This window comes from Nycticebus coucang, chromosome 17, assembly GCF_027406575.1.
Source record: "Nycticebus coucang isolate mNycCou1 chromosome 17, mNycCou1.pri, whole genome shotgun sequence".
Taxonomy (NCBI): Eukaryota; Metazoa; Chordata; class Mammalia; order Primates; family Lorisidae; genus Nycticebus; species Nycticebus coucang.
The window spans coordinates 83,310,129-83,322,897 of NC_069796.1; the positions used below are offsets into that span (position 1 = coordinate 83,310,129).

The 12,769-nt window shown below is 42.3% G+C and overlaps 1 protein-coding gene across 4 annotated transcripts in view; it reads right to left on the reverse strand.

The window, feature by feature from the left end:
• CNOT6 (CCR4-NOT transcription complex subunit 6) overlaps positions 1–12,302 on the reverse strand; it is a 90,595-nt gene extending 78,293 nt beyond the window's left edge. For all 4 annotated transcript variants that reach the window (XM_053566907.1, XM_053566906.1, XM_053566904.1 and 1 more), the window contains exon 1: positions 11,931–12,302. The gene's annotated coding sequence lies outside the window, so the exon portion shown is untranslated. The remainder of the gene's footprint in view (positions 1–11,930) is intronic.
• Between the last annotated feature and the right edge of the window lie 467 nt (positions 12,303–12,769).

Genomic DNA, 12,769 nt, shown 5'->3' on the forward strand with positions numbered 1-12,769 from the left:
GAGGGGATGGGAAAGGAGGGGAGGGGAGGGGATGGGAGGGGAGGGAAGGGAAGGGACCGGAGAATAAAAGGAGGAGAAATAAAGAAAGACTTTTTCTTTTTATTAGCCAGGCCTATAGTCCCAGCTACTAGGGAGGCTGAGGTGGGAGAATTGCTTGAGCCCAGGAGGTGTTCAAGGTTACAGTGAGCTATAATTGCACCAATGTACCTGAGTGACAGAGCAAGATCCTCTTTTTTTTCAAAGACTGAGCCTTACTTTGTCACCCTTGGTAGAGCGCTGTGGTGTCACAGCTCACAGCGACCTCAAACTCTTGGGCTCAAGCCCAAGGTACTTTTGCCTCAGCCTCCCCAGTAGCTGGAACTACAAGTGACCAAAATGACACCTGGGTATTTTTAGAGACAGGGTCTCACTCATGCTCAGCCTGGTCTCAAACTCCTGAGCTCAGGTGGGGGCCAGGCTGATACCAGGGCACTTTAGCCTGGGGCAACAGAGTGAGACTCTGTCACCACTCCCTCTAAAAAAAAAAACCTCTATTTTTGCCAAATGTATTAATTAGATCCCACAAATTAAAAATAAGATGTGATGCTAATGTAAATAGAACTGGCTGGCTCCGTTGGACTACAGTCCTATGCCTTTTCATAGCCTTCATTTAGTTAAGGTACTTCTATACTCCCAAACCTAAAGCATCTTGCCTCTCAGTGTCATCACCTTTCCTTATCTTTCCATCTGAGTTTCCACTAAAGTTCACAGATTGGTGTTGGGCATGGTGGCATGTACTTGCAGTTACAGCTACTTGGGAGACTGCTATGCAGGACTGCTAGGCTATAGCACTATGATTGCCCCTGTGAATAGCCAATGTACTCCAGCATAGGCAAAACCACAAGACCCCATCTCTAAAAATTTTACAGATAAACTTCATTCAGGAGCTGTCCTTAGTGGCAAAGGTCCATCATTAGTGTCCTTGCGGAAAATAAAAACAAACAAAATAACAACAACAAAAACCCTTTGCAAAAGAAAACTACTCTTATCTAAAAAGCAAAACTTAACTCTTACCTGTAAATTTTGAGACTACTACTATAATAAATAGTTAATGATTCTATGGCAGGTATCTTACAACCCATGACAATATCTCAGAGCAAAGTATTTGAATTGCATAGAAGGGAGAAAGAACACAAAGCAGCTAAAAGAATAAAAAGCATCTAGTGAGCCAGGTATGATGGTGCGTGCCTATAATCCCTGCCACTAAGGAGACTGAGGTGGGAAGACTGCTTGAGACCAGGAGTTCAAGACCTCGCCCACATAGAGAGACCCCCATCTCAGGAGATGGGAAGAGAGGGGAGGGGAGGGAAGAAAAGGGGAAAGAGGGAAGCGAAGGGGAAGAGGGAAGGGGAGAGGGAAAAGGAGAGGGGAGGGCAGAGGGAAGAAGAGAGGAGAGGGAAGGGAAGGGGAAAAGGGAAGCGAAGGGGAAGAGGAGAGGAAAGGGTAGAGGGGACTGGAGAGGGAAAGGGAGGGGGGAGGGGAGGGATGAGAGAAAGGGAGGGAGGGAGGAAAGGAAGGAGGAAGGGAGGAGGACAGAGAAAGAAGTAGTTAAAAAAGGAGAGAAAAAAGTAGTGAAAAAATGAAGTTATCAAAAAGATCTTATTAAAAAACAAAATTATGTTGGTTTTCAAGTCTGCCCTCCCTCCCATGATCTCCACCCATTTTCCAAGTCAAAAATGAGTATTTTCCTTGACTCTTCCCTACCTTCCCCATCTGATCCCAACTTTCACATCCAGTCTCAACCTTTAGCCCATTTTGTCTCCTAAATCTTTTTTGAGGGGAAGAGAGGGGGGACGGAGTCTTATTCTGTCACCCTGAGTAGAGTGCCAAAGCTTCATAACTTACAGCAACCTCCAACTCTTGGATTCAACAGTTCCTCTTGCCTCAGCCTCAAGAGTAGCTGATACTATAGGCACCTGCCAGCCTGCCACAATGATTGGTCACTTTTTTCTTTACATTTTTTTTTTCTTTAAAGTAGAGGAGGTTTCACTCTTGCTCAGGCAGGTTTCAAACTCCTGAGTTCAAGCAATCACCTGCCTCAGCCTCCCAAAGTGCTGAGGTTACAGGCATGAATGAGCCACCTGAGCTACCTCCTATATCTTTATCTCATCCACTCTGTCTTAATTCTCTTAGCTCTTATCTGAGATATTGCTACAGTCTCAAATCCATGTTCTTTCTTTTACTACTCTGCCCTGCTCTAATCCATCCTAGATACTGTCAAAAGTGACTATCCTAAAAACAAAAGTACTTACTTCATGGTCCTAAAACTGTATCTTGTTCATCTTAGTACTCTTGGAATCTGCCTATGCGTTGAACTAAGGAAACAGAGAAAACTGAGGCTTAAGTAAAGTAGGTGTATGACATGTGCCTGTAGGCCTCTGTAGTATAATCAAAGATCTTGCTAATAATTCCCATTCACCTCTCACAAGCCTCCCCCCACACATTATTGCTTCTGCCTGAAATGCCCCAGATACCAAAAGGTCCCTAGTCCTCCTTTGAATGCTAACTCAGATACGCAACTTCAAAAAGGCCTTTACAACCCTCTTCCCTATCCCTCCCATAAAGAAGAGTTTACTGTTGCCAGTTCTGAGCTACTCTGAAGCTTGAAAAATGTCATCTGTTGGCTTGGCGCCTGTGGCTCAAGCGGCTAAAGCGCCAGCCACATACACCTGAGTTGGCGGGTTCGAATCCAGCCCGGGCCCATCAAACAACAATGACGGCTGCAATCAAAAAAATAGCTGGGCATTGTGGCGGGTGCCTGTAGTCCCAGCTACTTGGGAGGTGGAGGTAGGAGAATTGCTTGAGCCCAAGAATTGGAGGTTGCTGTGAGCTGTGATGCCACAGCACCCTACCCAGGGCGACAGCTTCAGGCTCTGTCTCAAAAAAAAAAAAGAAAAAGAAAAGAAAAACTGTCATCTGTTGCATTCATTAATCCCATCTTATTTTTTTTTTCATATTTCATTTTCTATAATACAGGCTCCCTGCACTTATACTTTAACTTCAGAGCCTTGCAAATAGTAAGTATTCAGGGGTTGCTTATATGAATTCAAAAGAAGCTGTGATAGTAGAATAGCAAAGATAAGAGTGCGAAAGAAGCACTGCCTATCTTACTTGGAATAAGAAAAGCTAGCATCTAGACGTCTAATACTGAAAGGCAAAATCTAGAGAAAACAAAAAGGACCTTAGTACACAATAGAACTGAGAATGCTGGTTTTAGGACAGCTAGAATAAGAAGCAGGGGGATAAAGGTTAAATTATAGAAACTTAATTTTATTGGCAAAATAAGAACAAACATCACACAGATGGGGTAATGGAAAAAATGTGTTGAACACCTTTCCGCCATGCACTGTACTAGGCATGTAACAAGCCAACAAATGTTTTTGAGCATTCACACTATGTCAGGACTATCGGGCACTTTATATGCATTATCTCATTTAATCCAACAACTCTTTTAAGTAGATACTATTATCTTCTTCACATGAAGAAAGGTAAAGAGAATAAGTAACTTGTCTGAAGCCCCAGAGATATGAACATCGCAGTTGTTATTCTAACCCAAGTCTGATTCAAGTCTGTGCTCTTTCCTTTAACTACTACTATGCAATAATTTACCTTCATTATCCCAATTTCTCAGAGCAACCCATAAGGTACCTTCATTTTATACATGAGGAAACTGAGACCCAAAGTTTAAATAATTTGTCCAAGGTCACAAACTCTTAATAAATAGTAGAGCTGAGATTTGAACCTAGGGCAAGCTAGCTTCAAAGCTATACCTTGGATACCTAACTTATGGCCCACAGGCCACATGCAGATTTTTTGAGGACTGTTTATTTTTGGTTTTGGTTTTTGCTCATCAGCTTTCTTCAGTGTTCGTATGGTGTGTGACCCAAGAAAACTCTTATTCTTCTAATATGCAGCAGAAAAGAAAATAGGTAGGACACCCCTGGTAGTCTTTCTATTCTAGTACTGCTTCATTCTCTATAACCTGTATCACTAACAAGACCTAGAGCTCATGTTCATTCTCAAGATATTCTCTTGCTGTGCCTATGCAAGATCCTGGTTTATACTCAGATGTTACTTTTCCCAAGTTAACCTCCTAACCTAACTTCTCTATTCCCAGGCCCTCCATAATGCACTACAACAGCAAATCTCAAACACTAACATCTCAGACACTTTTATAATCTTAAAAGTTAACCAGTACCTCAAAGAGCTTTGTTTATGTGGGTTACGGCTACTAATAATTGATCAAAATCCAATTAGAACTGAGAACTTATAAAATATTTGTGAACTCTGGTGCCTTGGTGTGTGCCACACCTTTTGGGGGCAAGACATGATTGCAAGAGGGACTTTACCTAACAAATGCAATCAGTGTAACCTGGCTTATTGTACCCTCAATGAATCCCCAACAATTAAAAAAAAAAATTGTGAACTCAGTAAAAACAATAAACCTATCACATGTTAACAAATGACATTTTTATGAAAATTATTATGAAAATCATAATAAAAAAAGTAAATTTTAGTGAGAAGAGTGAGATTGCTTTATATTTCTCCAAATATCTTTAACATCTGCCCACTAACATGCTGGGTACTAAGTCAAAACCATGATTTGTATAGTAAAACCTCACAAATATTAAGAAGGTGAGGCCATCAGCTTGGCACCTGTAGCTCAGCGGCTAGGGCGCCAGCCACATACACCAGAGCTGGCGAGTTCAAATCTGGCCTAGGCCTGCCGAACAACAATGACAACAGCAACAACAACAAAAAATAGCTGGACATTGTGGTGGGCGCCTATACTCCCAGCTATTTGTGAGGCTGTGGCAGAATTGCTTAAGCCCAAGAGTTTGAGGTTGCTGTGATACCACAGCACTCTACTGAGGGCAACAAAGTGAGACTCTGTCTCAAAAGAAAAAAAGAAAGTGCGGTCATCAATTCTAAATCTGTTCCCTTGGCATAACAGAAGCAACAACCATCTAGTGTATAGCTTCACTACCTTAATAAAGATTTATGCCAACATCAATCTTTTCACATTTCTCTTTCTTACTTTTTGCCTCCTGCTCACTTATAATAAATTACAATATTCTAACTATTATTATCTAGTTGGAATTTTGAATCTTGGCCTTCTGAGACATTCAATATTTATTCTAACTGCTAATTCACATATACAACTATTTGAAAGGTCAGTCCTAATAGACTAGCAATCAGTTTTGATCCACCGGTTTCTTCCCCTAAAACTAAGAAAAATTTTAATGAAATTAATCTTACATAACATCAAGAAGTCTTGAACAGAATCTTAAAGATAATCTGAAGATACCATATAAAAAATATGGTATCTAAAACACCTGTGTTCTTTATACACTGCAGTCCTGCTATATATATATTACCTTTTATTTATTTTTGAGCCAGGGTTTTGCCATGTTGCCCTGGGTAGATTCTATCCTCTTCCTCAGCCTCTAGAGTAGCTAGCATATGCCACTGCACCACCTTATACACTGCTTTTTGACTACAGATGTATAAGTGATTATCTTTTCCAATACAGTAAAATGTTTTAAAACTGGATTTTTGACTAATATGAAGAGTATTCTTATGTGGACTCTGAGGAAGTTTCTGATCCATAACCAAAAAGAGAATCACAAATGCCAAGAAAGATTCTGCCAATCAGCACCACCATGTCCACATGATCATCCACTAGTACAGTGGTTCCAAATGTGGGGCAGCAATTGGTTCTCCGTATATTATGAAATCAGCATCAAAGACCCACTCCAAGTCATGATATAAGTAAGAGTGTTAAGAGGAAAGAAAGAATAGAGCACAGTGTCAGTAAGAATACAAACCAGAGTCAGACAGACCTGTATCAAGTCCTTGCTGGCAGTGGGTTTCCATTCATCCCTAAAGAGTGCTGTAGCATCACAGCTCACCACAACCTCAAACTCTTGGGCTTAAGCGACTCTCCTGCCCCAGCCTCCTACGCAGATGGGACTACAGGCGCCCACCACAACGCCTGGATACTTTTTTTTGTTGTCGTAGTTGTCATTGTTTGGCAGGCCTGCGTCAGGTTCAAACTCACCAGCCCCAGTGCATGTGGCCAGCGGCCTAACCACTGAGCCACAGGCACCGAGCCAGCATATACAATCTTACGGAAGAAAACATTTGCCTCCCAAAAGCTGAGTGCAAATAAATTTATTTCATTTTAGTAAGTCATAGCTTCATTTCTGTTTGGTCCTAATACATCTATCTCCTCATAATCAAAATCTGCCTACTAAAATGATAACACTCTATGAACCTGGAGAATCACCAGTAATACTCTTTTTGGATATAAAAAGCCACTGCCTAATTTCTACTTTGTTACATCTCCACGTTTGTAGCATATAATTTTGAAAGAAAACGACTGTCTAATGATTACCTCCTGCAACTATTCTACATTTAAAAGTGCATCAAATGTTTAACTGAACTTTGGGCTTTGAAGAAGCAGCGTAAGTACAAACGTAGCACACACAGTATGAAAGCAAATCTTATTCTTCCAGTAACTGAAGACTGAGAGTTATAATATTATGATTTTACATCAGATAATCTCTATCTTTAATGAGGAAGAATTTTAACTGTTTTCAAAATCACATAAAATTTCAAACAAAACAATTTTATGCGAACAAATCAAAACTTAATCATTTCAGCCAATACAAAAATTTTGAAAAATACACAAGCCTAATCTCCCATTTGCTCCCCAGCCCAATCTACAACATAACTTCTACTTCCCCGGTGACCATTTGCCATTCCTATCTACCTAAACTCTCCATGGACCCCCATCATATACAAGTGGAAGTCACAAAACTTTAGGAAAAAGCCTAAGACTATTCTCAAGCTGTTTCTGACCTATCCCTCTCATCACTGCATCCTATGCTTCAAAGCCCAAGTTGTATATAACTTGACTTTGGACATGTTGTTCCTTCTCCCCGAAATGTCCTACTCAACCTGACAAATCCCTATACATCCTTTTAATTAAAACTCAGCTTAAAGACCTTTGAGATGATTCCCTTAGGTTTCTCAAGCAGAATGAGGTACTCCTCCCTTAGCATGCCCAAAATGCTTTGTGTATTCCTAATTACTATATATGCTGAAGAGTACTTTGTTGGTTCATTTGTCCTCCTCCCTACACCACTATAAACCCACCTGGGACAAAACACTGTAAGCTTCACAGGGGAGCAAGTCTACACATGGTGCCTGAGACATGGGTTGCTCAACAAATATTTTTGGAAGTGAGCTTTACTACTATTTTAAAATGCTATATTCAAGGCCAGGCGCAGGGGCTAACACCTGTAATCAGGAGGCTGAGGCAAGTGGACTGCCTGAGCTCACAGGTTTGAGACCAGCCTGAGCAAGAGCATGACCCTGTCTCTAAAAATAGCTGGGCACTGTGGCAGTTGCCTGTAAGCAACTCAGGAAGCTGAGGCAGGAGGATCACTTGAGCCCAAGAGTTTAAGGTTGCTGTGAGCCATGACGCCAGAGCACTCTACCAAGGGTAACAAAGTGAGACTTTGTCTCAAAAAAAAAAAAAACTCAAATCATTCTACAAAGAATTTAAAAAAAATTAAAAATAAAACTAAAAAAAATTTTTAAAAATGCTATATTCAAGTATAATCAGTTCTGCTATGACATTTGTTTTGAAAACATGAATCTGTTCCAATGTGATTGATACATGCTTTAGGGAACAATTTGAGTATAATGCAAATTTCCCATTGGCTTACGTGTTATCTTGTCTGCAAAAAAAACAATAGATGAAGGTAGAAAACTATATCCAGTTGAATTGAGATACGTAGAAATACACAAAGTACACACTTCAAATACCTACCAGCTAAGTCAGTTCACCTTGTGCATTATGAGCCACACCTATTCACTTCTGGTGTTACAAGTTTCCACCTGATTCCAGGTAACTCTCCTTCCACCACTTCACAGTAACTCACATGCAGCAACCCTTCTGATACTCATTTCCACAAGCAAACCAAGTCTTTTTCAAGGTAAATTACTATATTTATTGTAGTATTTTTAACCATTTTAATATATGAAACTATCCTACCATTAATTACCAGGTTCTTTTTTTAGTGTGTCACTGACAAAGCTTTTGAATGTTGTACCCCAATCCCATTTTTCCCTGTCTTTTCCACTGTACAATTCTATATCACACCACGGTTTTTAGGAATCTGTATGTTGTATTACATTGGAAACAACTGTATAAATTAACAGGTAATGTATGACTGTTTGAGTTCTTAGACTTTAGTCAAGTTTCAATATTTCAATTCTAATAATTTACTGTAAGAAAACTCGGCCTTCCCCCAAAATTTCACAAAATGTTTACAAGCCCACATCTCAGTAGGCCATCAGGATACTGATAACTTTTAAGCTTGGTGGTTGATTTTTCCATTTTAAGCTCTATATTCTACCTAAGCCTAACAAAAACCAGTTCTCAACACCTGAACTTTCACGTGTATGTACCATTTTATGGCTCTGTTTTGTTCGCTTTTAACCTCTGCCAAAACACACTGACATTTTGGTTTTAAATGACCCTGTATTACAGAGCGATTGGGCACAGCCCTTAAGGCCACAACAAAAGGAACCACAGGCTCAAGAAAGACCACATCCAAGTTACAGATTCAGAGACTCTTAACTCCATACTACGTCAAATGTTGATTTGTACCTCAATCTAGGGCCTCCACTCTGTTCTCCACACTGATGCCAAAGTGATTTCTAAATCACCTTGCTCCCTTGCAAAAATTACTTTGGCTCTCTATTTTTGGTGTAAAATACAGGCATAAACTTCACTTTAAACTTACAAGCATGGTCCTTTCCTCCACCTTTGCACGCTCATCTCAAGTCACTCCCTCTATTCCAGTAATACCTTACCATTAGCCTTACTTCAACACTCAACATAACAGTGCACCCACTGTTCCTTCTGTTTAAGATGACCCCCTTTCCCCAGTTTGGCAAACTCCTACTCAAGTGTTATTTTCTGTAAATTGCTCCCACACCCCTCTCAAGTTTAATCATTCCCTGTTCTGTTCTCCCATAGCACTTTGTGCATTTATTAAGCCTACACACAAGAGGGAGAAACTGAGCACGGTCTTTGATTTCTCAGTGTTCAACACTGCGGCCTATGTATGCATTCCCTGACCTGTAACTTACCAAGAAAATATAAATGGAGAGAGAGGTAAAGCCTAGAGAAATATACAGTTAAGGCAGCCGAAATAAGTCTTCATTTGGGATCCAAATACCTCTCCTTCTTCTCACTAATTACTTGTCCAAATACCTAAATATGGTGTATTCCACCATACTTTAATGTACACAGGCTATGCGTATGTTTATAGTCTAATTAATTCAGCATTTCTTAATTTCACATGCAGTTTTATTAATCACATTTTGTTGTAAAATGGCTACCTTAAGTGAGTAGTAAAGTTAAAGAAAAAAGTGCATCAGTAAAAGATTTTGTAGAAACTAGGAGATTCGAAACTAAAAATTAGAACTTTTCTAGATAATATATTACGTTCCAGTCACAACGGAAGTGTATATAAGCACTGTACACATACAAATACAAGTCTTTTCTCCAATAAAATATTCATCCATGAACCTATTAGTACATTTCCAAAGTGATAAATGCTTTAAAGCAGAGCTTCCCAAACCAGTGGCCTTGCATATGAGAATGACTTGTAGGGCGGTGCCTGTGGCTCAGTGGGCAGGGTGCCAGCCCTATATACTGAGGGTGGTGGGTTCAAACCTGGCCCCAGCCAAATAGCAACAACAACAAAAAAAACAGCCCAGCATTGTGGCAGGCACCTGTGATCCTAGCTACTTGGGAGGCTGAGGCAAGAGAATCACCTAAGCCCAAAAGCTGGAGGTTGCTGTGAGCTGTGACACTATGGCACTCTACCGAGGGCAACAAAATGAGACTCTGTCTCTTAAAAAAAAAAAAAAAAAAAAAAAGAGAGAGAATGAGTTGTAAATGTGCTGAAAATATTGACTCTTCACCTCTCATAGCCCAAAGACTACAGCTGAGAGCAGCTTTAAACATTTATTCCAGTATGCCATATACTATCCTTTTCTATTGCACTATGATATGATAAAGGTTATACTTCAAAGAATACAAGAAAACTAATATAAATATAGTGGGATGTCTAAATAAAATACACAAATATAAACTACAAATACAATGGACTAATTTCCAGTTTCTTTCCACATCTGTTGTCAAGAACTCTGTCAAGAGTTCTGTAAACCAATCTCATGTCTTTCAAAAGGAACAGTCTGAAATTTCCCAGTAATTATTGTTTTACTTTGCCAACAAGATTTAAGAAACCCCAAAATACCAACAAAATTGAACAGGCATTCAAAAGGAGTCTCTTAGGTACATTGCCATTGATCAAGACACTTACAAAAGTATGTAAGGAATGACTGACTTTAAGAGAGAATCTTCAGTCTCACAAGAAAATTTATGACTTTGGTCATATACTTTTTGACAGTTTTATTAAGCACCTTGTTGACCTACTGAGAAGTTACCAGACTCAACTACCTTAAATAACTTCTAAACATTAAAACACCCCCTACACTCCCTGCAAAACAAATCTCTAGCAATTATATCACATTCTCACATGCACATGAAACCTAGTCCTTTCCCTCCTAAGTGTAGTGTCTTGGGCAAGTTCCCTTATTAGCATCTGCTCAAAAATTATTTTGTTTAAAGCGAGATGACTAGAATATACCACTAGTCTAAAGATATGAAGCAATTTCTCTAAATTTAATTCTGAAAGTCATCACATCCTAAAGCTTGAGATGGTAACTGTCTTAACAGCAACTACAAAAAAAGCCTTCAAAACATTTTGATCAATGGCCACATGTGCTTCCACGCCTATAAACTGTTTTGAAGTGCTAAATTCTAATGTGCTGTGAGAAATACAAAGCGCCATTACACACCATCTTATTTTTCACTTATTCATATTCACACTCTTCCTCTCCAAAGTTAAATTCCCAGACACAAGAAGATCTGGCACTAGCAACAACGAAGACAAGCCACCTGGAAAACACAGGCTCAAACTTCAAGCAGGTCATTTAAACAGCATCAGCTTAACACAATAACAAATCCAAAAAGATCAAGCAAAATGACCATTCAGAATGTTGTCACTTGCAATAATAGTTAAAAGAACATAAGGCCACAGGTGTTGGTTTGAAGGTTCTTTGGGAAAGGTGGAGTAAAAGATTTAAGGGAAAAAAGTTTCCAAAGAAAATAAAGATTGGTGTTGAACCATAAAAAGGAGAGATCCGGGTTACTGGAAAAAAATGTTTCAAGAAATTAGTACCATCTTCGAGTCCTTAGCAATATTATAAAATAAGCCTCTTCATCTGGTGCTAAATGCTGCTTTAACCATCCCGCCCTCTCCCCAAAAAATTCTACGTTAAAATGAATTCCAGATACGTTGGGAGGCAGAGTAAACAGTTTTCCTGCCTGGTGGTAATTGCCGCCACAGAGTCCGAAGTTCCACACTCCACATCGCGCGACCCCACAAAGCCGATTTACGAAAGTTGCCACCCATCCTGGCCACGAGTCGCCAGTGACCAGAGTCTGGTCCGAGAACCCAGGCGCCAGCCCCCGCCCCTCCGCGCGCCGCCGCCGTCAATCAGAGCCCCCAGCCCCGGACTCGGCGCGGGGGCGCGGCCCGGGAGGGGCGGGATCGCGACCGCGGCGCGACGAGGGGCCCCACAACAGCCGCCAAGCAGTGGGCCCGCCACCCACAAAACTAAAGTTGCCTGCGATCGAGTCCGGTGCGCCCCGGGTTCCGGGGACACAACCGATCGGGGGTCCGCGCGTAGGCAGTGCGGGAAGCAGCGCCCCGGCCGGGCCTCAGGCCCGTCTCGCTCACCTCCCGGGGTGCGCCGCCTTCCTCCGTCGCTGCCGCCGCCTCCTCCCTGTGAGTGCAGCGGGGTCTGCCCTGTGGAACCACCATACCAGTCCCGCCCGCTGCTGCAGCGCCGCCGCCGCCGCTCCTCTGCCGCCTCAGCCGCCGCTCTTTGTTCCCCCTCCGAGCTCTCCCGCTTCAGCCGCCCGCCTCAGCCGCCCTGACGGGCCGCTACTACGCCTTCCCGCCCTCTCGGCCCCCAGCCTCGCCCTCTTCTCTGCGCCCGCCGCCGCCTTCGCCTCCGCGCCGCCGTCGCCGCCGCCACCGACGCCGACGCCTCCTCCTCCGCGCCCCCTTCGTTTTCATTGAAAGCAAACAAGCATCATGGCGGCGGCCGCCGTCCCCCAGCCAGCGAGCGCCCCGACCGCCGCCGCCGCTCCAACATTCGGGCCGCCTATTGGTCGCCGCCACCGGGCGTGACCATCAGGCGTCTGGGTTGGGGGGGGTTGCGCTGGCCCCAGGCCCCGCCCTCTCACCCCCGCGCTTTGGTGCGGTGAGACGGCCCTGGGCACTCAGTAGTCTGCCTCCCTCCCTCTCTACCTCTAGCTTCCCGCTTTCCTTGCTGCTCTCCTGCCTGGAAGCTTCTGTTTTCTCCTCTTCTTAACCCTCCTCCATTTTTCATTTTGCTCTTTTTTTATTTTGCCTCTGGTTGCTCACTGTTATCTCATCTGTCCTTGATCCTCATCCCCTTCCTTTCTCCACTTCATTTTCTTTAGGCCTTCGCCTGTCGGTTACTGGGCACACAGACCAGCTCTCAGACTTTTGACTTTAGCCAGGATCTTGAGCTCCCTAAAGACAAAACA